Genomic DNA, 27,388 nt, shown 5'->3' with positions numbered 1-27,388 from the left:
ATAATCGTGGAGATAGAAGCGGCAGCGAGCTCGAGTTAAATGATCGATCGGTCGTTCGGTCCGCGGAAACTCTCGTTAATCGTCCGCTTCCGTTCCGTGCTTCCCCTATCTCATCACGATGGAAACTCTCGTGAGATAGTTTCGACCCGACGATTTCGATAGCGCTCCTCTCCTGCGCCCGTCGTTGCTTTTCTTTTTTTTTTCTTTCGCTAAGCCACCAGTAATAACAGTTATTCCTTGCGGCGTACAGAAAAACAGATCAAAGACACTTTCTCATTGTCAGACGTTAATTTTCTATAATTTTTTAATTATTTATTTCGCGGCTAATAAGCGTTAAATAATGGGGAATATTTCTACGCGATATAATTTAACAAAAATAAAACACATCAAAGCTCGTGAAACGTATATTCACAGCGAATCACATAGCAGTGACCTTAAAATGTTCAATATGCAGAAATTTTTAATCAAATGCGTTGTAATATTTTCAACAGCTGTAAGCTCGTAAACTTTTTGTAGCAAATCGAATTTTTATTTTATTCATGCATCTTGAAAACGCAATAATATCCAATTAAACTATGGTGAATTAACATATATATTATTTTATTGTGTTCCAACTGTAAAAAAATAATAAATTGCCTGCCTATAAATAATTGTAAAAAAAAAGAAATTTAAATTTAATATTACTTTATAATTCTGTATTATTTCATTAATTTATTTATTACCGTAAACAATTTTTTATTAATTTCGTGTATCGGAAAAATATATGTTAGCATCCAGTTACGAAGAGTTGGCTAAAGTCTCGAGATAAAGCAGGTGACCAGAAATCAATATGAGACTTTACAATCGAAGTCACGATAAATCGTACAGCCGTCTAATACCTTGATGATCCGAACGTGTAAAAGGAACGAAGAAAGATGGGTGCGAGCGGTACGCTTGGCGATCGTAAAATCTGAACGCGCGAGCCGTGCCGAAGAAAACGGGCGGCGGCGAATCAGGGATGGAAGAGAGACTTCGGGTGACGATACGATGGAGAGTAACGTTTGCGCTGGAAGGACAAACTTCATGACCGATTTTTATCGCCGTCCTACGCCCATCCTCGCTGCTACTGTCATAAAAGCGCGAATGGCTTCTGCTATAGAGTAAGAATTTCAGATCTCGAGGTCTGTCTCGAGTCGGGATGAGCGCGGCAAATATCTTGAAAGACGTAAGGTGGAACGCTTGGACCGAAAGCTTGAACGATGTAAGTGGAACGCAAATTCAGAATCGTTTGTCACCTCGTGCAGAGAACAAACGCTGACAAAATTAATGTCAGTTCGTTTCATTTTCCATATGAGTTGCAAATCTAACTACTTAAAATATAGTTGCTTGAAATCCGAAAAAAAAAAATTTCTTAAAGTACTGTTGTAAAAATAATCATATAAATAATAAAAAACTATACTGTTGACATTATTGCGCTGATCTAGAACTTAAGATTCATACGTGATAATTTTTGTAATCTATGTTCTTAATAGATTATGTATGTCGCGCAGTAGGATAAAAAAATAAGAAAATTTTGTTTCGTATAAGACGTTGATACCACATATGTATAAAAGTAGTAAATTTGCTATCTAATTATATAAGAATCAAAAAATAACAAAGGTGTTTGGACGAATTTCGTGCCTTGTGTCACGTAAAACGCGAACGTGCATTTCAACGGCAAATAGTGTCCCCGTCAAAAAAGGACAGAAGGGCAAAGACAGATAATTAAAGAGGCTAACCCAAGCTGGACACTAGCCATCTCCAGTCCAGCGAAGATCCGAGAACACTGAAATTCCTCCTGGATGGCGGAGTAAATTCGCTGGCGAGCGACTCGAATACTAAAGTTACGTCAAGACGCGATGCACTGGATCGCGCGATCCAGGGAGACACTCGCGCTGCATGCCAACGAATTTTACATTTCCGCAAGTAACAAGAGAGGAAAACCGAGAAATGAAACTATCGAGACTCTTATTTACGTAGCAAAAAGGAAAAGCGCAAAATACGTTTGTTTCGTCAAACACAAAAATACATAAAATGCGGGAGCGCTATTTTAAAATCATTGCTTAAATATATTTCAAATGTTGCGTAAACTGCGAAAAAAATAATTGCGCAATATCAACGTTGATTTGCAATACCGCGAAAAGGCCAACGGAAGATTGATATTTTATTAAATTGCTTGAAAAAAGTATTTTTCTAAAGTTTTTATCAAATTTAATCATTTTCGTAATTGTGCGGAAATAATTTCTCCAAAAGAGGAAAATGCAAAAATTAGCTCAATTCGACGTAACTGAATCTGAATTCGTATTACGAAGCGTAAACGCGTTTATAAAAATCATTTGCGTCGACTGCCCGAAGGCAGGCCGCTAACAGCGAAAAATATAATACCCGTTGAAAAACGTAATGCCCCGTAATGTATGCAAATATTAAGGAGACGCGCACCCGTGCTATTCACCAAGATATTTCTATTGTACGGAAAATGATAATAAACGGAGCGATCGCGGATATCACGGGACAAAAAAGTGCGTACTGCACTTTCGTCGTCGCTATCTTCACGCGCGATCCTCTGGAAGCTTACGTGTCTGGAAGTTTGTCGAGGTGGAGGAGGACAGCTACGAGAGGTAGAAGAAAAAGAACGAGCGAGAAGAAGAAGAGCGAGGCGCATAAAACATTCAGGGTACCGCGAGGTACTGGTGAATAATGCATAACCGAGGAAATGGACCGCTTAGGCGATTTAAATCTCATAAATGCATCGCCCGTTTGTTCCCAAGGACACGTACCGTTTTGTCAGGACATTCGCCTCCGCGTCTACTCCGTATCCGTGATTCCCTCTTCGAATCCATACATCGCGCGAAACGAGAGGAAAAGTCGCGACGCATTCGCGACACTCGCTCGCGAGTTCATAAACGGTAAGGAAATCGGTGTTGCGAAACAAAATGAAGGCACGAAATACGACATAATTTTTCTACCATTCCTTTAACGCTGATATTTTGCGAACTCCATCACGCAGCGTCTACTAACGTGAGCGATATTACCGTAGCATCAAAGTTGAGACTTCTCGCGAGGAATGCACTCGAGAAAGAAGCCGTGTGCAAACCTTTCCCTGGATGATACGATAAAATATCTTCAAAGTGAAAGTAAGAAATAAGAAGTACGCATTGCCAGAGGGATTCCCTGCGGTACGCTCACTACTCGTATGAAAGAAATCTGTTTCACTTCGTGCTCTTCGACAATGATTATGACGAATTTTCATAGAACAATTTTCGTGTCGTTGCTAAATCCAAGATGCAATCGGTTCATAATAATTAAAAAAAAAAAAAATAAAAAATACGAGAGAAAAAAAGGGAAATATGACGCCGCAAAGAATAAACGTAGGAAATAGCTCTAATCCTTTTACCTTCCGTTTCTTTCCGCCTCCCTCTTCGCCCATCTTTCGTCGCAGTCAGCGTTTTCCAAACAACATCGCAAACGCTCGGATTCTCGGGAAATACTTTTAAAAACAACCGTGTTCTTTGTGCGACTATTTTATCTTGCATTATCGTTAATGCGCGCATTAATATTCAGTGCGACCGTGTAATAACCTTGATTGAGAAATATGCAAACTCCATCGTTTGTGTGATAATAATATAGAAGCGCGATTAATTATAAACATGTTTTTCCTCTTTAAACTCTGGAAACCCTAATTTACTTTCTTTCATTTACGACGTAAAAATTACCAGCAAGGAAGGAAAATTCAGTCTCACCGGCGTCGTTTGAAGTTTAAAGGGTTATCCACGAGTCACCCTCTGTTTTACGTGGCGGAGTGATTTTTGATTGGGTCCAGTCGCGAGTTATTGAAGCAAAGAATAGCGGCGACGGTCCGGAGATGGGATCGAAGAGGAAAACGACAAGCAAAATCTCCACTCGCGCAGACACTGAAAGGAAAAGTCGACTCTCCCTTCGTTCGCCCGTCCAGAAAACTCGACGCCTCATAATTCGCTTTTGATGGTTGCTACTGCAAAACTCATTTCTGCGTTGGTTCAAAAACTAACCGAGCTCTCGTCACGCGAGATAGAAAATTCGCAAAAACAAAAGAAATATTTTCATGCCTTAAAAAGCAAAGAGCTCTATATACGTACAAAAGAAAAGTGATAATCAGCGAGATTGTTACAACACGGAAATAATTTCAGTGCTCTCACGCAGGCTATTATTAATAATTTCCGCATCGAGTATCATACCAATCATTAATCGCAAACTTGCAAAGTTTCGGTTTAACTTTTCATAACCGGGAGTAATAAAAAATAAAAAATACAATTTTTTTTATACATATAATGTAATATAATAAAAAGTAAAGTTATTAAATTAAAAAAAAAGTTAAAGTAAAAAAAAAATACAAAATAAAAAAAGTAATCAACGGAGTTGAATGTCGAGAGAGAAGAAAAGGCAAGGCAAGTTCGATTCGTTCTAAAGATTCGGCAGCATGAGAAAAGAGCCGGATTGGTAACTCGGTTTTAGTAACTTACTCTCAACACAGTCGAGTCGGAGAAGCTAGCCTCAAACTCTGCCGGATGTAACGTGGCTCGCGCTTCACTGAACGTGCAACGAGGTCGACGTCGCTCGCGTGGAAACGAGTTTGCACCCGAGTGCTCGTTCGTAGAGGAACGTTTGACCCGAAAAGGGGGTGCGATCCGTCGCGTTCTTTACACCACGGGGGAGAGAACGAGACCGGGGTGTATCCATTTCGTATTCGTCTGGAAAAAAATTCACGCCGCGGGGGAAACCACCGTTGAAAGTTCGTGAGTTTATCAATATCGAGGTGAAACAGTTCACCACTTGAAACGCTCCACCGCGGTTTTCTGCATATTATTGCTGTCGGCGATCGCGAAACTTCTTTCAAAGCGTGGTCCGCAAAATTACCGCGATTTTAGAAAAAAAAAAGGTAAAAAAAAGTGCGTAAAATAAAATGAGATAAAGTCCCGCGTATTTTCAAAGCGAGATTTATTCAGACGAGGAAATCCGAGATGTTGCGTTATAAAAGGGATACTGTAAATATGACGCTGCGGCGCGCTCGTCGCGCTCGAAAATAAACTGCACAAAATGCTGAGGAATATTTTAAAGCACCTTAAAGTATCATAATGATATACAGGGCTTATCAACCTCGAGACACCCTGTATAATTCATAGACGACACACGAGGGGATACACGCGCGATGCTCTACGGCCGCTCTCAAGTGGCACTCCGTGTTCCCGGCAGTGAATTCAAATTAATAAGCCGACAAAAATTGAAATAATCGTGTGAGCAAGCGTAAGAATTAGCCCCTCGCTCGAAGCCCCTCGGTTTTTGGCGCGGTACCCCTTAGAAATTGCATAAACAGCTTAGTTTCCTTATTCAACCGGCGAGTCACTTCGTGATTTGTACGTGATATAACGACGGAACAACAATGGCACACTGAGGTACAATCAAGAGCTCAGAGCTGTTTACTACAAACAGCTTTTGTTGAGCTGCACTACTCGAACTTTCATTGCGAGGCAGGTGACCCTTCGTCTACCACTCTTAGTTCGCTAACAAGACGAAACGACAGACATCGAGTGCGTGTCGAATGAGTAAATACGAAAAAAGAGAAAAAAAAAATAATAAAAAAACTTTTGCCTAAACAATCATCTAAATCTAAATAAAAAAAAAACTTGGTCACATGTTATATCATAAAAAAAAAAAAATTTTTAACTATCGGAGATAATTATTAATTCCCTTGATCAATAATATTATATAAAAAAATTATGTATCTTAAAACAGCAAACAAAAATTACATCTTTGACCGTTTCGTGTGGTTAACGATTCTCCAATATACGTTTGAAGGTTTCCAATATATTTCCAAGTCCTATGTAACTAAATTTGTCGTATCGGTGTTTAAAGAAAAAAAAAGGTCGAACGAATCAAATGACGTTTCCTCCGCGTTCGCGTAATGAAGGCCCAAAGATTCAATCGAACATCGGAACGGCCGAATGTTTGCGGTCTGATTGGCGTTTGCCCGCCGATTCAATTGCGGCCGGTTAATCGGAAGAGATTAAAAGTGGGCTCGATCGAGCCGAACGGGGGAGAAGGGCAGCATATCGGAAAGGTTGGATCGATTATGTTAAACGACTGTGGAGCATACCGAGCGCGGTTGGTGCTGGCAAGAGGATTTCGTAGCCGGACGAACTGCCAGCTACAATCCCACGTTAAAATTTCATAAATCACGGATGTGCGCTATCGACGGTGAACCTCAAAAGGCTCCACGGCTCGATGAACCCAGGAAGAGTACGTCAGGCTCGCACTGCTGCTATTTGCGCCGAACGAAATGAATTGAGAAGAAAGAAAATTACTATCGACGCTATATACATATATATAGTATATGTATATTGTATATGCATACATACATATATCGCGCGAAATCCTGACAACTACGTTCCACTTTCAGAGCATCCATCAAATTTCATAGATCCCCGGTTTCATCCGCTGGCCAGAGAACTGAACGAATACGATATTATCGTGGCGAACACTTCGGATAACGTTCGTAAATTTCGTTATATTTTATTCGTAAACGATTGCTCGTAAACAGCGTGAGATTGCATCAGCGAAACAGAGGTAACGATGATCACGGCAAATTCCATAAACGAATTAACGTGAATCGAGGTGTTTGATATACAGATAGTTTATTTAATCGAGCTTCGTCGAAGCGTAATTATTTTTCTCGCGCGGAAACATTTCGCATAAATACCGGCGGGAGGGGAGGAAGTGGAGGGAGGGTGTGAGAGGGAAATAGGGGGAGACGATAATTGCAATTTTATGTTCTCCATTTTGTTTTAGCTTGATCGCTCATGCCGGAAATTACATATATCGGCGATGAAAATATTTTGCAAATTGTTCGCATTAGAGACGAAAGCTGTGGAATATATTGTCCACGTAATGAGCACCCGGTATCTTTTGTTCCCGATAATCTGCGCACATATTTCTCTGCAATTAGTTTAATTACATCTCGTCACGGTTCGTTTATTTGCATAATTCAGACAAATATCCAGCGCGAATTCGCGCGGTCAACGAACGAGAACACGCGTGTATACGCCCATACATCTCCCACATCGTATCTCATTTTCGCTATCGTGTCATCACGACGAAGGAAATCGATCTTCATATTTTTCTATGACTTGACGTCCGTCGATAGCTCTGAGCGAATCGATAAACGTTTTATCCGACTTTCAGTATGATCGTCATCTAGGTACGCTTTACGATCCTCGTATAATCGTATGGGGGGGAAGGGGGGAGGGAAAGGTGGTATGCTCGAAGAATGGTTCCTCATGAAAATGATGGATGTCTAATGGAGAGCATAAAAGGATTAATATCCAAAACGCCATTAGAGATTTAAAGCCGCTAGAGAATAGAGTTTGTTTCCACAATTTTTCCCCAACCGCTACATTTTAATATTATTAGAATAATTTAAACGTAAAGTGTGAATAGAAGATTGTGTTGCGCTGTGAGATATAATCACGCGTTTATGTGTACGGTCATTAATGCAACCTATTGTAAAATAAATCGAGTTACAAGTTATAAATGTAAAGCAAATGCTCGATGTAAATCCACGTCGCGTGCGCGTAAATCTTGTCTACGTATTAGCTCGTATCCTATTATAAATATACATGAATTACGGTAAATTATAATTATTTTCATAATCCTCAAACAATAGGCATTTGTTATATTACTAGTAATTATGCGTTATCATTATTTAATACATATAACTTTTTTTTAAATTTATTAACAGCGTTATGATAAATAATGTATTTTTTATTTTTCTACTGCATAAACCGGTAGCTTTTTTAGTATTATTTTATCACGTCTGTTTGCGTATGATATACGAAACATATATTTACATACCCTGATTATTAAATTAATATAAAATCTGCTACAAAAAAAAAAAAAAAAATTATTATTTTATTGTATATTTAATTCAAACGTCACTCGCGTTCTCGTGAACAAATCGCTCATTTCACGTCAAGAAATGAAATTTTCAACCATGCAGTTATTTATCGAACGACATACAAATACTTACACATAAATGGACAGTAATTTTATCGAAAAGCCGTTATTAATGTCACGATTTATCTTTTTCCGCGGATAGCGGACGGATTTATGTCGTATCAGATTTTTATGTTGCCAGTGGGAAAGCTTCGGTATTGTCCCGCGTAATGCAAACCTTTATTTACGAAAAAGCAGAGACAGTGCCGCGTATCCATAAATGTTTTTCATACGGCCTCAACGATACGCGATTATTATTTTTCGCTGCAGAACGAAGCGATTCGCCCGCTTGCTCATTTGTAGCTTTCCCCCTCGCGCGCATTCTCGCTTCCGCCGTTAAAAACATACACCGATCCTCACTCGCAGAAGCAGCAAATTTTTTTTTTTTTTTATCACGTTTCTACGTACTCATGTTTCTCTTTCGAAGCTATAAAATTGTGCCATCAGAAAACGTCGAGTATTGATTAACGAGAAAGCACGAGCAGCAATCGCAGATGCGAGAGAATTCATTTAACGGGGTAAAGTTAATATTCTCTATTTTACTTTTCCCTTTTTAATTAAACCTTTACAATAAAAATTGATTTAACAAATATAGATTTTAGTAATCCTTTTATCATTTCCGTCTTTTTCCCTTGTTAACTTTAATAACGGAAATCACAGAGTATTTAAAAAAAAAAATAAAAGAGTCTTGTTGAGAACAATTCTTGCGAAAAAATTCTGTATTTTTTAAGTAATTCTGCATGCAAGTTTTCGTACCGGTGAAGAATGTTTAAGTCTCGTAAAAAAACGATAAAAAAAATTCCTGAGCACACCAATCTCGAGGTAATCCAGAACGTACCGAAAACCGCCGAAATATCTACCACCTGCCTTTTTTTAAGGAAGTCGTTTTCGACTTCTTATCCGTTTCGTTTTTTTTCAAGCGGGAATTCTATCGATCTCATCGCGTGGCAGCGACCGCTCGCCGGAAAAGTCATTAGCTGTAATGCGCTATTAGAAGCGTTGTCCGATAATTATAATAGTTCGTAAAAGGAATGCGCTTTTCATTTCGGCAGGTAAAAAGCGGGGAGAAGGATGATCCTGCCAGCGGAAAGCGTTGCACGTTGCATACCCGGGAAACAGTTTCGCGGTTGCACGAGTGCGAACGGTCACGAATACCCACGAAACATTTTCTCACTCCGTAGGGCACGCCGTTCACACCAAATTTTACGGAAGCGCTCGCAGGAGACTTGCTACATCGGAGTTTTCTGTTTGCCCCGGGTAAATATTTAACCCCCGTATTCCGGACTATTCTGACAGCTCCCTCGTCTTTCTCTATATCTCCGACCCTCGTCGTTCGCCACTGTACACCCTGTCTCTATCCAACTCCGTGTATCCGCGGCGCATGAATCTCCGGGAGCCTCCTTTCAGAACCGATCGATCAAACCGGCAACGCGATCCGTTACCGTGCGGTATTTCGATCAAATGTCACACCGTGTGCGCGTTCCCTCGCCAAGATGACGCGAAATCCGCGACGATCGCGTCAAGAATCCGTGGCACAGATTCGTCAAAGCCACCGTGAAGCACGCCGCGTAAAGTGCCAGCAGCTGCGAGAATCGGTGCTCGCGACGACGGCGACAACGACGACGGAGGAATCTCCTCTCTCGCGTCGAGAAAAAGAACGTAATTCTCGAAGTGCCCCACGCGAGAACATTTCAATCGCGTAGTAATTCGTCCTGAAAATAACACGCGACATATTTTTCTCGCAATGGAACATCAAACGACGAATGTGTCGCAGCATTGTCCGCAGCAGCGAAGTGGACTTTCATCTTTGAAATTATTTTGTTCGAAAAATTTGATACGCGAAAAACAAAACAAAACAAAAAAAAAACCTCGCCTTTTGCAACGAAAAGCTGCACGATAGTAAGTAAAAATGGAAAACGGCGCGAGCACGGGGACATGAGAAACATTATCCGCAACAGCAACGGAAACCACGGCGGAAGTTTAACGTTACGTTTTACGTATTTTACAACGCCATCGGACACGCCTCGCGAACCGACTACTACCACCAGCGCAGATAGTACAAATACATCAACGTCCATCCGAAATTGCTCGCCCCGGCTTCCGTTCACGAAATTGCGTTGATGGAAGGCCAGAGCAATGCGAACGTGTTACCTTTCCGTAATTTGCAGCAGCTGAAACGCTGAAAGAAAAGTCCACGCGCGGGATCGACAGACAGAACGTGTGAAGTGGAGCAGCCCGCTTCTGAACGATCGATCTCGTTAATTAGATCGGAAGACAGGAAGCTGTTAAACGCGAGACGCTACGGAACGGCAGGAAGCTGCGCGCTCGTCGAGGGTACCGGGAAATCTTTATACCGGTGAAGTATATTAATAGGTGAACTTCGACTTCGCGCGACAAAGAAAGGCTCGTTTGTTTCTTTTCATATGCGTCGTTTCGTCTGTAAAACTTTTCACTCGCGACCCCGACAACGCGTATTTTTCCCGTCGCTGTACCAGCGGCTGTGCCGCGAGACGGTTAGACAACAGAAAGGATGGGGTAACCAGGTGGCGAACTCGCCGATAAAATTCAAAACGCGAGAATAAAATCGACGCTCGGGAAAAACGCGACAAGTACATATCGTCCGCGAATTATCAAACGCGAGGATACGTCGGTTTCTTTTACGAGCGAACGTCACCCCATCGAAAGTCTTCGTTTTTCTTTGCCCGCGCCCTGTATCCGTCGACGAGAGTTCTGACAGAATGGCGGAGCCTGCGGGGATGCTGAAACTCGGGTCTTTGAGTTGGCAATAAAAACAACGACAGTCCAAGGGGTGCGCGAAGCAGGGATGAACGTGTCTTCGCCAGCTGCGGCTCGTCTTTCGCGCTGCGGCGAAATGGAAGAGAGCATTGTGCAATTAAATTATCACCCATCCCTTTCTGCCGGTCTTTCCGTCATCTTGCTCTTTTCTCAAATAACCTGAATACCGCGCCCGAAAGAACGCGATAAAATGTATTTATTGAATAATCAAACCGACGTGTTTCTCGATGTCAATAATCGCAAAAAGGAATATCAAGTTTTGCAATTTATAATCAAACTCTCTACAAAATACCGTAAAATGCATGCTTCAGATGCAAAATGTAAAACCTCCTGTCAATAAACTGCAAAATATGTCGTTGATATTTTTAAAATTATACTCAATTAATTAGAAACCACAATCCGATTAATCTAAACGAATATACGTATATGGCACTTAAAAATTATGTACCTAAGCACTTATCGGTTAAAATATAAATAAAGACTAGCTTCTTAAACTAATTTACAAGAATTTAATAAATTCATCATAGATTATTTCAAATAACCCGAGAGTTGTAATAAGTTTTGTAATATATTTTTTCCCCCCAAAAATATTACCGAGTTTATTAACGAATCGTTTTCGATGCAACGCTTCGTACACGAAAGAATGTCCGAGATGCCGCACGTGTTTCACGTATACGACCAATCAAGGATAGCTGCCAAGGGTCCAACTCGATTCAACGAATGCCTGTCTTTTTCTTTTTTTTTTTTTTTTCACCGTCGGAAAACGATCGAGCCAAGAAATACATTTCCACCCCTCCTCCCTATCTCGTGCCCTCTTCAATTTTTTTATTTTTTTTGTTTTTTTTATTTTGCTGCCTAAGGCCACCGGATGCCCGACGGCTATTATATTGTTTCGTCCACAACGGAACTCCGCGTTCTCCGTTTCCTTACCCGATATATGCTTTATCGATACCAATAAGGGCCACGGTGGTCGGCCGTAGTTCTAACCTGGCTATCGAGTGGTATCTAACTTAACTTCGCGATGGAGAAACTGCTCTGCCCGGCCGTAGGAAGAGGCGCGCTCGGCGAGGAAGACAGAAACAAACTTGGAACTTCTCGACTCCCACCCCGATGTACTCCCGGAAACGTCGCCCGGGGACTTACAAGGAGAACGGGAAGATCTCACCAGTACAAAGTTACCAAGTCGGAGGAAGTATCATCTACGTGACAAGCCGATAGCTACATACAATATACTAACGGAGAGAAAAAGAAGGAAAAAGCACTGTATATGTATAATTATCCTGTTAACGGTTGAAAGTTTTATGAATAACTCAGAAAATTCGTCTCGACTCGAGTTAACACACCCTCCCCGTCGCCGACAGCGTGCCTCCTCAGTTCGCGATACGTACCTACATACATTTCATCCGTTAACGCGAAGAGATACGTGCTGATAAACAGCTCTGTCGTGCCTCGGTGAGGTCCGGCACGACTATCGGAATTTAATCAAGAACAAATGTTTATGTACCAAGTCGTGACAGCAACAAGTGGCTTAACATCGTATAACTGACACGTTGAAATGTGCTCGCCGAACCAGACGTAAAGTCGAACCTGTCAATGCGGGGGAAAAAAATACTCGCTCGCGAGCAGTACGTCTGCGGAGAAGCACGCGAGTTGAAATAAAATTATATAAACGGAGTGACGGTCGACGATCTCTCCTGAGAGAGATATCCCGAAGGCATTATAAGACGAAAAAAAGCGGTGAAAGAGCTGGAACAGCTCTTTCCTAGAAAAACCGGACAAAGACGGCACGTCCCCTTGGACGTCGCTGGGAAATGAAAGAAAACGACGTACGTACCAGACAGATTCCCTACAAAACTGGCCGGAAGGCAAGTCTGGCAAATATCGTGAAATAAACGAAGCTAGCGAGGAAAGGTCGCTCCGCGGAACGAGGTCAAGTACTTTCCGGTTCGTGTTTCCGTATTGTCGATCTTGAAGGGGAGGACTTTCCAGACGCGAAGATCGAAATCTTTGTCGCGGGCCGAAGTTTAGATCCCGCGCGGAAGGATAATATCGTAACTGACGAGACTGGGCTGGTTCCCAAAGGAAAAACAGGAACGGGGGAGAAGAGGAGGGTCAGGTATCTTAGCTTGACAAGTTGATGCATCCCGCCTACCTTCCGTATCGAGTTTCTTGAAAGCATCGGTGAACGGGTGGAGAAAGGTCTTATCGTGTTCGCTCACCTAGCGAGAAAAGGTAAAGACGATACGGGATCGACGTGCCTCGGCTTTTGAAATTCTGCTGTTAAGACGATTTTATAGTGGATACGCGTGCAAAAAGAAACAAGAGATTTCGATAGATTCAAATGCGTGTATCGATTAATGCTACTATACCGTCGCGCATGACAATTCAGTTTTCGCTCGTTCATTAAAAAAATTAAAAGAAAAAAAAAAAATAATAAAACCTGCGCTGCAACTTGAAACGAGACTGAAACTATTTAATTACTCTATCAAAATTTTTTAAACAATTAGGTAAAAGTAAAAATTATTAAGAAATAAGAAAACCAGCATATAAATATTTAATCAGCATTTTTTTCGAGTCGCTGAAAATCGTATATGTTGGCTACGCGCGTTTACACGTGCCGCAATCGTTCTAAATTCGCGGCGGAACATAGCCCCTTTTCCTTGCAGTATTATCTCAATGAAGTGTTCCTATGGGATCCGAAGACAGATCTCCGAAACGACGAGCCAGATAGATCGGTCTAGAAAAAGAACGCGGAGCGTACGGAATGAGGTCGCGATGTTGGCGCCAAGTTCGAAAGTCACTGGCGAGTAACCTCGCAGTTTTATCAGGTGAATTGTATCGGTGTCGGACGTGCTAGGTCCCATCGGGCTGGATTCTTCGACCGCGCGGAAATTACATTCTCGGATGGAACGCGGGCAGCCAGCAGCGCGAGAAACGTGGGAAGAAGTGGCAAAACATAAAGAAAGAAAAGATCGCGAACAAAAGTTCACGAAAGCGCTAACATCTCTTCGTGTTCGCCGCTGTCCGGAATTAAATTCTTTTAAAGAATGTTTCGCGTCGCTTCGTTGCATTTTCAGGGGTGTCGGTCCCTGTGCTTACTCAAAAATAATTTAAATATATACGAGCACGATACATACGTTCGTTAATATGTGTTCAAACCATCTATATGATTTTAATAAAGCTTTCATTATTGAGAATATACAGGGTGTATCATTTCATATTGACAAACTGTCAGAGTTAGATAGGTCTTGTGGATACAAGTTAATAAGTCCTGTGCCATTTTGCAAAATTCTCAATAGTTATTAAGAAAAAAATTAATTTGTCTAGCGCGAGAGCGACAAGGAAGCTACGCGTGAGGAGCGCGACAGGCGAGTAGCTAAAAATGGTGCCGTCGCCTGTCGCGCTCACTCACGCGTAGCTTTCTTGTCGCTCTTGCGCTAGACAAATTAATTTTTTTCTCAATAACTATTAAAAATTTTGCAAAATAGCACAGGACTTATTAATTTGTATCCACGAGACCTATCTAACTCTGACAGTTTGTCAATATGGAATGATACACCCTGTATATTTTTAGAATTATTCAATTGAGATAATTCCGTATTTAAATATCATTAAATAATTTATAAAATTATCTCCTCAAATATTAAATTATCTCTGTAAAATTAATTTTTTATGTGTATTAGACATGCGTCAAAAATTAATATTTTATAAAAAAAAAAAAAATATTTAAATGAATATTATTCGTTTGCTTTTATTAACTTTATAAAAGCACATTCAATTTTAATATGCAAAGAAAAAAAAAACTAAACGGATTTAGTCTTGCTACGAAATTCATATAATATTTTTCCAATTTTGTATGTGACGATAATGCGAAAGGTAAATCCATCTTATTTTTCGAGTAGAATATTTTCAGTGCCTGACAAAATCACCGTGTTCAAAAGTTACGTATTAATATTTATTAAAATAAATATTAACTTTGTACTATTATACAATACAATAAAATACAAAGTTATGCTCAAAACGTTTTTAGTAAAATATGAAAGTCTTTAATAATATTTGTTTGAATTAATATTCACATATTTAACTCTCCGTATGCAAAGTAATGCTACAACTTGCGGCAAACGGACCGCATCTTGTAAATGCCTATCGAAAAATATAAAATAGTACGAGAGCAACGTAAGGTTTCGTATAGAGAGAAAAATCTTTTTGTGAACGCTCAGAATCGATCGAATGGAATCGCTTGCGAAAATATGGCAAAGCGTATCACGTGCGTGCACGTATACATACTGTAAACGCTTTGCGTCATCCAAGTTCGGTTTAAATCGCCAGACCGAGCAAATGCACAGGGGTAAATTAAAATAGGACTCTGGGATTTCTGTCAAAGTAGAGGACGAGGAACTGGAGTGAAATAATATGCGTGAAGAGGAAGGAGAGAGCGGAGGAGAGAAAGAAACTTTCACATCCGTGCAAATACAATTCGAATACGGCATCCTTTTCGTTTTACGTAATTTTCCCCTGCAATGCGGCGGCATATTTCCCGGTTGTTTTGCAAATTACGTAATTTTCAAAATAGCTGCACATACGAGCAAATGAAGATACTGTCGTTGATTTGACATGCCCTGAATTTCATTCCGCTGTACTTTTTAGAAAATTGCAAAATAATTCGTGGCAAAATGTTATATAATTTTGCCGTACGTAAAATCATTTTCTGTTAAATAATGCAAAAGAGATATGTGAATCTCTTCAGATCTAATGTGACCATGGATTTTTACAAAGTGATAGCATAAAGAATGAGTTCATAAAAGTAGTCCACGTATACTTATAAAGAAATGAGTCCATAAAAAGGTTTCTATCTCGTTTGCCTCGAGCTATGCAAAGTTCATTGAATCTGTAAGTCTTTATTTCCAAGATAAAAAAAAAGTTCTTGAGAGTTGATAATTTCGCAAGAATCATAAAGGTTACGAGATATTTAACAAAAGAATAAAAATGATGTTAAACTATACGTATTATAAGAGTATTCATGTTTTTTCTATAGTCAGTTATACTAGAAATCAATAAACTCATTATCTAAGACACGAAAAAATAAACCTGATTATTCTGATATCGACGATGTAATTAAATTTTCGTTAACAAAAACTATATCAGATTTCAACGATATGATACAATTCCATTAAATCAAGCACATTTAGTTTTATTATCCCGTATACGCGAAAAAAAAAAAAAAAGAAAAATGAATAACTCATCGTATAGTGTCAATGGCACGCCGTCTTTTTCTACCACCCGAGGGACTCCTCAAGGAATAATTCAATCTTCACAAGTTGGAACGATCGAAAGTTTCGGGAAGCGCGTTCTTAGAGATTTCGAACGATGGCTATTGGCGGAACGAAATCTACGACTTCAGCAACGAACTGTTCGTTGGTGTACCGCCGATCCCTCTCTTCTCTATATCATAGCAATTTTACGCCCGATCGGACGAACCGTTTCGAAGCTCACTGAACTCGCGCGAAAACTTGGAATGATTTGTACAGCCAACCCCACCCTCTCACTTTTACGCATAATAAGGAACTTAGCTTCTTAATCTGGAACACCGCGATAGAAAATGCATAAAATTGTTTATTTTCATAAACTTGTATGTTACGGCGTACGTGTACATTTATAAAAAAATTGAAATAAAGAGAAAAGCCATCTGACTAAAAGCGAGCGTAATCATCGCGCAAGAAAGAAGGAAATGTCGTCGGGAAAACGTCGGTGGTGTGATGCAATATTCTTTCATTGCCCTACCATAGTGGTTCCATAACGCATTGAATTTTATAGGACATGTGTCGGATACTTTACTACCATACGAATATTTAACGAGCCATTCTAGAAATCTTCAGACTTTGATATCGTTATTAGAGTAAAAATTCTGATATAAAAATATCAAAAATTTAAGAAGTTTTGAGTTTAAAAGTTATCCAATCGTATTGTCGCATACAAAGTTACACTTTTTTACTTTTTTTTTAGATCCAAAATAATACCAAAATTGAATTTTGTTCAATCTAAAAAATCTTACGTAATTGATTTTAGCCGCTATACATTTACGACTCAAGAAGTATTGTGCATTTTAATTAAAATGTTTAATACGTCTTTAAATCATAACGATTTTGGGACGTTTCATATTTTAAGCCACATAAAATATACTGGAAGCTGCGTAAGTCTTTCCCATCACGATCAAAGTACAAAATTGCTTTACCAAGTCTCGTAAAAGACGGTGAACGTCTTTTACGAGAGTCTGCTTAACAAAATACGAATTAAAATCGCGGTGAATACAATCCAGTCAACTCTAGCTTCGTGAAATATATTAAAAATTACATAAAGTAAAAGATAGCAAAAGATGGTAAAATTGTTGAGAGAAACCAAATAACAGAGCACTGCAGAAGATCAATTTACTTCTATTAATTAAGAACGAATTTGATATCGACAAATAAATTACATGGAAAATTTAAGTAAAAATAATGTACACTTCGTTAATTAAAAGCAAAATAGATAATTGTAAAAAATAAAATAATTGTCTCGCAAAGAAAAAAAAGCAACGTTTTAATTTCGATCAAATTTAAAATCAAGGCGTTAAATGAACCACTGATTCGTGCATTCTTTCGTTTAACGAACGATTCAATAATCTGTTGCGACTATTCGTATCTTCGTTATTATTTCCAGTAGCACCTATCGCCTCGCATCTACGATTACAACATAGAAACGCAGTATCTCGAAAGCATCACGTTTAGTTCCCGATAGCCGGGCTGGCTTGTACACATCTGTATCCGTGAATAAACCATACCCGTGCTTCGCCACTCTCGTCAAAATTGAACGTACGAGTTTCAGTTGGTGAAAATTTTCGGTGGAGTTTTCGGTCGCGACCAGTCGAGCGAGAAATGACGGTTTGTTCCCTTCGGTCCTCTATTTTCGCTCGAAAAAAATCAACGAACTTGCGCCATGCAATTTGTAATTTCTTTTAGTTTACAAAGTTAAATGTTTTCGATGCAGAAAAATTTACTATACGGAATAAGGGTCAACTTCTTCGCCTAATAATATTACTAAGCTGACGACGGTAAAATAAAATGTCCCAGCAAATTAAATTATAATTAATTGCACAAGCATTATATTTCAATAATATTACGCGTGTTATCTTTATCTATATTTCGTGGACGCAGAGATAAGCCATGAAAAGGCACTCCCGATTATCCGATGACGCGTTCATTCCGCAGTCCCATTTCGCTTTTTAACAAACTAAATCTCGAGCCGGGGAGAGGGTCGTTTGTCGTACGCAACTCGGCACGCAACGCGTGCAAATATTTCGTAGACAGCACCGTCGTCGGCATCGTCACGACGCGGTAGATACGGTCGAAACTTGGGCTTCTCTCGTTCGTAAACTTCGTAAACCGAGTTACTTTAACGGGCGCAAAGCCCCGCGGCCGGAAGTTCTGACTCTCTTCCGTCGCCGTAATTTGGTTAGGTCCGCGCGCGTCGCTTCTTACCGCGATATAGACAAACTCGCGGAATTGCGCTATCTTTCGCGAGATATCCTCCCTCCTAGCTCAGCGGCGAGCGGTCTCTAAGCAGTTAGAAAGGACACGGACCGACTTACCGCATCGGCCGCAAGTAACAAGGAAAAAGCTCACCCTGTTGCGCCGACTTTCCCGTTATATTGGATTTATATCGAATGAAGAGTTAATAGGATAATAAAACGGAACTAATAGAATAGCCGCTAAAATTACATCCGACCGAGACTTAAGTAAAAATCAAGCGAACACTAGCGATCGAATAACGTTAAATAAATTCCAACCTACGAAACGGGCGCATTCCACGGAAAAGAAGGATACGCGAGAAGATCGTAACGTGCTCAAGCCGAGGATAAAAACGTAGCAAAAACTACGCAACGTCGTGTACAATATTGCAATAATTACGCGCTGCAATCTGTTTTGCACCTTTCGCCCCGACTTTGCAGCCAGATTATTATTCCTGCGAGCGCTAATGTCTGTTGATTTCTACCCGACCTTCTCAGACAATAACAAAGCTCACAGCCGCGGCAAAGTTGCAAACATGTTCTCACCGAGTAATCGGGTGAAACTACCAAATCAAGAAGTATTTGCCTGCTACGAGAAGTGAAACGCGCGAGCGCGCAAGCGGCAAGTAACGCCTACTCGAGTAACCTCGGTGTTCTGGATAGTTTCGAAATTACTCTGACTGCACTTCCACGTGGTGCGTCGAGCAACGCGGAATAATTGCATCGCATTAAACTCACCCCTTTCCCAGCCGGGTATTCCCTCGCACGTGTCCATACCGCACGTACGGGGGATACCTGGGCTTAAAAAATTCACTGGCGTCCGTGAAAAATTTTGATCTGGCGAAAAAGTTGAGCTCATAAAGCTCTACTTAAAAAAAAAAAAATTCTAAATTAATTGCGATATACTATATCTCGACGAACATGCATGCGATTGTAACGATGATGTCGAGGGCGATGTACAAAATGCGCTTCTCGCTCGCGTTTTGTAAAAACTAATAAAATATAATATTCACGCATATAATAAATTCTTGTTTCATTTTCCTGCAAATTATAACTGGACGCAACGTATCTTTTATATCATACCAATAGTAAAACTTGTATTGGAAATGTGTAAAACATTAATGTGAGAAATATATTACAAAGAAAAAAAAAAAAACAACACGTCTAGAACGGAAATAAAGTCAATCCAAAAACTTCATGTGGCAGAATACAATGTCAATAATTGTGGTTTAAAGCGTGCGATTATTTACAGTTAACCCAGATACACGACACAACCACGCGTTACACGACCAACCCGATAAATCGTCGTTACCGCACACGCATTCGTGAAATCATAACGGGGCAATTATAATCGTAAAATATTCATCGTTTAACGCGAGTCATTAAATCTTTCGTTCGCGCGAAACCGCAAAAATTTTGTTGAATTACCGAATTTCGAAGATGCATAAAAGAGATCTCCGCCTTTCGGATTCCGTGGCTCGTGAAGCTATTTCTAATCTGAGCTTAGATATTTTTCCGCTTTTTCTCGGCGAGTAAAGACCGGGAGAAAATCTATTTAACTTTTATGATATGCTCTAGGAAGGGTCTTTACCGTTTCTCGATAGACCAGCGCGCGTTTGCTGGAAAGGTGAAACTCTCTCGAAAATCTCGGCGGCCTTTTTGCCCATCGAAGTGACCGGTGATCACGACGATACACCGGAGGATTCTCAAATAGCAACGGCGGTCGATCGTCTGATGAAAATTCGTTGAAACTCAAACTAACGTCGGTCACTCTCGAAGCGCGGTAACGAGGCAGCGGTCGCGAATTCAATCTCGGTCCCTGACCAACGATTTAACTCCTCTACTCGCCTCTCTCGACTGCGAAGCTCTCCCTTTCGACGAAGTGGATCTTTCGAGCACGGTGAACGAGCGAAGTGTTTCGCAACTATTGTAACAGGAATGTTTGCACGTTATTTCCCCATACTCGAGCTACACGGTGTTCTCCGGCCGCGATCGATGTGTCGAGCAATCAAAAAAAAAAACAAAAAAAAAAAAAAAAAGAAAGAAAGAGAAAGAGACGATGAGAAGGTTTGCCGTTATCGCCGAAGCAGTAAGATTGATAGAGGAATCGGTCGTTCGATCGATGAACCTTCTACTAGCCGCGATAAGTACCGCCGCCTCGAGGGGATTAAATCCGCGACGTAATTGGGTAGAAAAATGACCGGCTACTGCCATTTCAACGAACAAAGATAGCGAAGGTCCGATATTTGTCACTAGGACACGTACTATGTCTTGTTGATATGTGTAATTATCAAAAATTACATGCTATTTGCAGACACGGAAAAGTTAAAAGTTCAGAATTAATTTTCCTAAAGCAAAGTAGTCTTTACAAAACTTTCACGTGGATTACTAAATTCATTTACCCAATTACAAAAATATAATAAATTCTAATGTTCTTAAAACTTAAAGATTTTAATCTAGAGATATTAATAAAAAAAAAAATTACTTTACTAATTGATTTTATAGTACTTTCTAAAATATATGAGTTTACAACTGTAATCTTCTAGTATTAAAGTGCAATTTATATTTATCTCGGATACAAAACAATTCCCTGGAAAAAGTACAATTCTCTTTCTTTTTTTAAAAGAAGTGACTAATTTTAATGAGCGAACTGTACATTCACCGGACACGTTCGCCGCGAAGAGCAACCTAAAGACGTACAACACAACGCGGCGCCAGGTGCATCTAAATGGAGCTACCGAGATCCAGAATCACTTCCAACGGTCACGTTTCGGTATTTACGAGCTTCCCCTTTTGCTGAGACGGAACCACGGACACCTATCGACCCAATCGCGGCAACCAGCCCAGTTCTAGATCGTTTCGAAACCACCGATGGTACGCTAACGTACATCTCCGAAACCGCATCCTCGTTTCGTTGACCGAACGGACAAATCGACTGTACCATTAACTGCCAAAGTTATTAATTATATAACTGCGCTGCAGCACGAGCTGCGATCAATTAAAAAAAAATTAATTTACTTCTTAATGTGCATAATGTGCACATTTATTTCAAGTTTATTATCTTTTATTTAAAAAAAATCCCTCCTTTTCTGCCTGTCTACGTTGCTTTTTATCTTGTCTACCTCAACTATTGCCTACTTCAACCAAGATAACAATCGCGCTTTGTAGAGCATTATAATTTAGTTACTACCGCTGTGAGGTACAATCTACGATTCGGCTTGTACTATTAATTGAAGGGCACGACAGTGACATCACAGCCAAGAGTAACGTGCAGCTAGACCAAATTGTATATCCTTACCTGCAAAATACAAAAAAAGAAAATTTGTAAAAAATAAATTTTTTAAGAAGAATTAGAAAATTAAGGAATATAATACGATACCTTAGAGTGACTCTGCTGTTGCCTGATGCCTCCTAGACCACCTCCTCCTCTCAGCCTTCGTTGTCCAGGTCGCCTCCTCCTCTCAGATTCCGTTATCTAGGCAGCATCTCCGGAACCACCACTTGCATATGCGCACACACTCGCGAATGTACCATCGTCTGAACACTTGCATAGATCTCCTAAAACGTTAACCGTACGCGATGTACTCAAGATAGCGCTAATAATGACCGATATATCATGACTTTTCACGAGACGAATTATTTCAGAATAATGACGCGTCGACTCACAGCTGTTCGTTCAAGTGCCGGCAGGCGAATAACAGTGACGAACGCGACACCAACGGCACCGTATCAAGATACCGCATCAGGATGCTGCGCGAGCGAAACGTAACGCGGATTTGGAATAGAAAACAAAAAATGCACGGACGCCGATGTTCCCGTACTTCCATGACGAACATTCGCGATAATCAAAATGGCGTTACTTACTTCGCATCATCGGCGATTTTTACGATTTCACGATCCACCTAGCGACATCTCCATCAGGCCGCCCGAATGACCTCTCGATTATCGCGGTGCTTCACTATAGACGAGGGGAGTGAGAGCAGGACGGAAAACGCGAGTACGAACACAACCGACTATCTGTGCGTCGAAATAATGTCCAAGTAATAAATATTCACCCACGAAATGATTGTAGTCGTTAGAAAACACTGTCTATAGCCTTGGGCGCTCGAGTACGTATAGCAGTTATAAACATCACGATCAAGGTCGGCCGCGCGAGCCGTGATTTTCCATCACGCGTATTTTAACATTCCGGGAGCCAGAATCGAAGTCGGATGATCAATCCCGATCGAGCTTTGTTCGCGTATCTTCTTCATCTTCTACGTAGGTTAACCGATAACGCGTTCGCGAAAAATTCGTGAGTTAAAATTCGACCGACTCAGAGAACAGAATAATTAATCGAGGAATAGACTCACTTCACAGGAAAGTAAAATGACCTCGAGTGCTCGATGTACGCAGAGGATGGTTAGGAGAAAGACCTTTCGCCCACTTTGTACCGCAGTCCAGCCATTATGCGTGAGTCTATCTTCCGCAGATCCTACGTCGTCGCCCGCTGAGGACAGAGTAAAGTGAAGTCTGTTGCGCTGCTGTACGTGCCTAGCTCGGAGTCATACGACCGATCTATCTCGAGCGCCTCCGAGCGTGGCCGAGGTCTGTTCCTACGTCGGACGCTCTCGGTGGCGGTCGTGCGGGATCGGTCGTATGACTCCGAGCTAGGTACGTACAGCAGCGCAATGGTTTTACTGTGTCCTCTGCGGGTGACGACGTAGGATCTGCGGAAGATAGGCTCACGCATAATGGCTAGATCGCAGTATAATTTGGGCCAAAGATCCTTCTCCTGTCCATCCTTTCCGTCCATCGAGCACTCGAGGTCATTTTACTTTCCTGTGAAGTGAGTCTATTCCTCGATTAATTATTCTGTTCTCTGAGTCGATCGAATTTTAACCCATGAATTTTTCGCGAACGCGTTATCGGTTAACCTACGCAGAGGATGAGGAAGATACGCGAACAAAGCTCGATCGGGATTGATCATCCGACTTCGATTCTGACTCCCGGAATGTTAAAATGCGCGTGATGGAAAATCACGGCTCACGCGACCGACCTCGGCCGCGATGTTTATAATGTTACGCATATTCGAGCGCCAAGGCCATAGACAGAGTTTTCTACCGACTACAATAATTTCGTGCGTGAATATTTTATTACTTGGATGTTATTTCGACGCGCAGTCTAACGCTCGTGCTCCCCGCGTAGTCAGTCGACCGCTATGTCCTTGCGTAGTCTATCATACTCTTACTCCAGCGTCCGTCACGAAATTATTCCGCGATCAGCATTGACTCGGCGATAACAGAGATGTCGCTCGGATGACCTAATAGTAATATTGCCAGACCTGTTAGGTGAGCCACGGGATTGGCGTAAAAATCGTCGCGCGATGACGCTTGACGAGTAACGACATCTTGACCATTGCGGGTGCACTTTTAGTACCAGTAAGATTCGGAAAACGTTCAGTGAGTCGGAATAATCGGAAAGATTTGTACCGGACCGCGGCGTACATCGCGAGGTAATTATTTCTTGCAACGATGGACAAGAAACGCATCGACACGACGGAGATAACGTACGTATTTAGCGTCGCGCTTGAAATTTTTTGATCAGTTTGAGATATCTCGGAAAATTGAGAATGTGCGGTACTCGGTCGTCACAAATCGCGAGTCATTCGTACAACGATGTTGTAATCGCTAGCTGTTCCTTTCCTGCGGGTTTTTTTTTCGACAGCGTTATAAATTGCGTACGATTAATTTCAGTAGGACCAATGAAAGTGTCGGACGATTTTCGTGACTAACAGCACGCGATGGATGGCAGTTGACCGCATATTCGCAAGTATGTGTGTGTGTACAAGTGCTAGAACGGAAGCTGAGAGGAGGAGGAGGTCTAGGAGACATCGGGCGACAGCGGAGCAACCCAGAGGTAAATTTAATACTTATATAAAATTTATTAAAAAATAAATAACGCCGATTAAATGATTTAACTTCATACCGCATTTCGTCGTTTATTTTATTCTCTCTCCAATACTTTTCTTCCATTTCTAAAGTATTTTTAAATTAATTAACTTAGAATTACAGTAAAAAAAAAAAAAACACGCGCGTTAATTAATTTATCAGACAATTATATTTAGACAACATTGTAATTCAGATGTATATTTTAATTTTACAGATTAAACCATCGTATCACAACTCCGCTGCTGCGCATCGTATCGGTGAGTCGAATTATCTTTTATTTTCGGTAATGGGGCGATATATGTATGCGAATAATCGTTATAACAGTTAGACGCACGAGTCTAATTGTGCCTGTAAGACAATGAAAAAATGATGAGTATCTTCAAAAGCTTTAAATACAAATAACAAAACCGTAAAAAAGATTCCACCTAATACCCTTCGCAAGCGAGAAATACTGTTAGAGGCTATTTTATAGAATTGAAGGCCGCGAAAGACCTGTCTAACAAATTGCTTTTAATTTCTTCTCCCCAACGTTGAATGGCTGAATCGCGAGGTCGCAAAGGAAATGCACGAGAAACGACGTAGGATATCTGAATAGCGTAAACCTTATTCATACTGCGGCTCCGAATCGCAACAAAGTACGAGCTTCGTAGAAAACTATATTGTTCCACGTAACAAAGCCACTTTCCCCTCGTTGTACGCATTAGGATCACAGTTCAGACGGAACATCTTGAGAGAAGGCATGATAGACATCGAGAGAGAAAACACGGCACGGGGGAGGCAAATATTCTCGAAACGCAGAAAATCCTTATTTATACGCGCGACGTAATCGGATTTCAGAGCCAGGAGAATTCTCTGCAATTTAAAGCACCTATAAAAGTATACGAATAAAATTTTTCTTCACAATTCCCCGGCAATTTGTCATTTTGAAAATGTCGGATTGATCTATATCGTCTGAAACGGAGTGCATGCAAACTGCGCTAATTATCCGTAACTGTCTAGCCATTAGTATGAATAAGTAAACGTCCCCGCGCGGCCGTGAAAAATAAAAGGCGTTTAATTAAAGAAGCTTTTTAGGGTGAATTTAAATCGCCTGATTTTGTAAAGTCGTCTCGTTAACTTTATTCTTTTTCGATGTACTGCGTTCTTTTGTCGCTGCAAGAATGTTTGCATAAAGAAAGTTTCTTTCACTGTATAGAATCGTAATTAATTTACATAATTCTGGAACCCGCATAATATTCACAATCCCGCGTACTTCTTCCTCGTTTAGTTACTTTCTTAAAAGAATTCAGGACAATTATACAATAGTCGGATTATAGATAGCTCCGGTTTCTTTTCCGTTAAATCGTTTTATCTTTAAGAATCTTTCAAGCACGAGGGTTTCTCAACAAATTATTTAATAAGCTTGTCGTCGCGGAATTAATAATCTTTGATAAGTTTCATGAGAAATTGGCCATTACTTTCCTTTTATTCCGTTCTTTTATTCCCTTCACATTTTACATGATAAAGTTATAAAAGATAGATACCGTTTAACTGCAAGAAAATTATAACCAGCGTTTTAAATAAAAAAAAAAAAAAAATTCTCATTATTTTCACCACGAATTATTAATTAAAAATTAATTCAAAGAGACGTTCTAACGCTAGTTTTGACCATAACTTTACAACGTTAAATGCCATCAATACATGCATGAAAGGGGAAATCGAAAGTCACGAATCTATTTAGAACTCTGCATCCGCATGGGCGGGCGGACGAGACCACTTATCGCGCTCGAGCTGTTTAAATATGCGATGCACCGCCATCGTTCCTGTAAATTTGCGAGCATCGGAGATGCGGGAAGTCGGTAGGTACCGGCGTACGCTCGCTCGCGCGCGTCAAGAGGGAATACCGAGACTTCGGCGGACTTTGGATGCCTTAATATTACATTCCTGGTTTCCTTCGTGCCGTCGGGCTCCTACGACCGGTCCATAAGCAAGCACCCTATCCTAAAGCCCGACGGTGCACGGCACGGAACGCTGCTACGAAACGAGCCAGTTGGTCCCTAGGGAATCTCGGGAGATCCTCTTGTATATCTAGCGGAAGTAGCTGGACTCGTTTTGTATACTTCAGCCATATCATCCGGAAAATGCGGGGGGACTCGGAAAATAACGCGGAACGCAAGAAGAGACGTCGTCTCTCCCGAGTACGTGCGGCAACTTAATTCCTTTTTGCGATCTCGCAAGAACACGGCCAATTTACATTGAATTTAAAAGCGCAAAAAAAACTTTAGAAATGCCCGCGCGAGTATTATTTTCGAAGTACGTATATTAAAAGAATAAAAGGAATGCAAGGCAACAACTTTTAATCTCTTCAAGGGTTAAAAAAAAAAATGTTATATAAAATTATTATTTCCATTGCATCAAAATTATAATTAATTTACTGCGACACAAATATGTGTATAATTACAAATAACTGTCGGCAGCAGATTCGCGCGATTTATTTGTGAATCAACGCATAGCTTATGAGCGCGAAAGCAGCTCCGCTTGGCTGGATGGAGCGGTGAATTACGAGCAAATGGCCCAAATATTCTTTCGCGATTACCGTCTTTTATCCCTGACCCCTTTAACAATTAATAACGCGCGCGAATTTTCTTCCGTCCGTCAGGTCGGTCCTCGTGTAAAACAGGGGAAAGAAGAAACTGGAAATAAAGTGGAATGCGGGAGTATATACGACATAATGGGGTAACAGGTAGTAACGGGCTACGCGAAACAGGGCTCGAGAGCTTCAGGCCCATAGCATATATCATGCGGTAATGGTCCCGTTGCGGCGGGGGGCGACAGCGACCGCGCTAAAGTATCTACAGAGGGTCCCATTGGCCGTACTCACCGCGGCCTGACGTGGAAATAATAGCTTTTCTGAATTAGACTACCGAATAGGGGCAGGCCACCCCCGTTAGCGCGTATCCCGACAACGGGCGCTTCGAAATCCTACGTTAGCCATCGACGGCGGCCCGCCCAAGATTCATGCGCCCGGTACGCGAAATTTAGAAGAGATCCCTCGAAGCGCGCTCGTAAGTAACGAGGGTATACGGGGTGAAATTAT

The 27,388-nt window shown here is 40.9% G+C and overlaps 2 protein-coding genes and 1 long non-coding RNA gene across 13 annotated transcripts in view; 1 reads left to right on the top strand and 2 right to left on the bottom strand.

Moving 5' to 3' along the window:
* The window catches only part of Hiw (MYC binding protein highwire), a 164,755-nt gene that overhangs the window by 86,029 nt on the left and 51,338 nt on the right, over positions 1–27,388 (bottom strand). The gene's annotated exons all lie outside the window — the stretch shown is intronic.
* On the bottom strand, positions 19,522–22,878 carry LOC139110132 (uncharacterized). Its single transcript, XR_011546951.1, has 2 exons — positions 21,762–22,878; positions 19,522–21,680 (listed from the first exon to the last, which is right to left on the bottom strand). It is a non-coding gene; the product is annotated as an uncharacterized lncRNA (long non-coding RNA).
* Positions 23,788–27,388, top strand: part of LOC139110107 (uncharacterized) — a 43,242-nt gene continuing 39,641 nt past the window's right edge. Inside the window, exons 1-2 of the mRNA XM_070669683.1 lie at positions 23,788–24,280; positions 24,527–24,569. The gene's annotated coding sequence lies outside the window, so the exon portion shown is untranslated. The remainder of the gene's footprint in view (positions 24,281–24,526; positions 24,570–27,388) is intronic.

This window comes from Cardiocondyla obscurior, linkage group LG02, assembly GCF_019399895.1.
Source record: "Cardiocondyla obscurior isolate alpha-2009 linkage group LG02, Cobs3.1, whole genome shotgun sequence".
In the NCBI taxonomy this organism is placed as follows: Eukaryota; Metazoa; Arthropoda; class Insecta; order Hymenoptera; family Formicidae; genus Cardiocondyla; species Cardiocondyla obscurior.
Note: the sequence above shows the minus strand (reverse complement) of the source record. Positions and strands in the feature narration are given on the sequence as shown.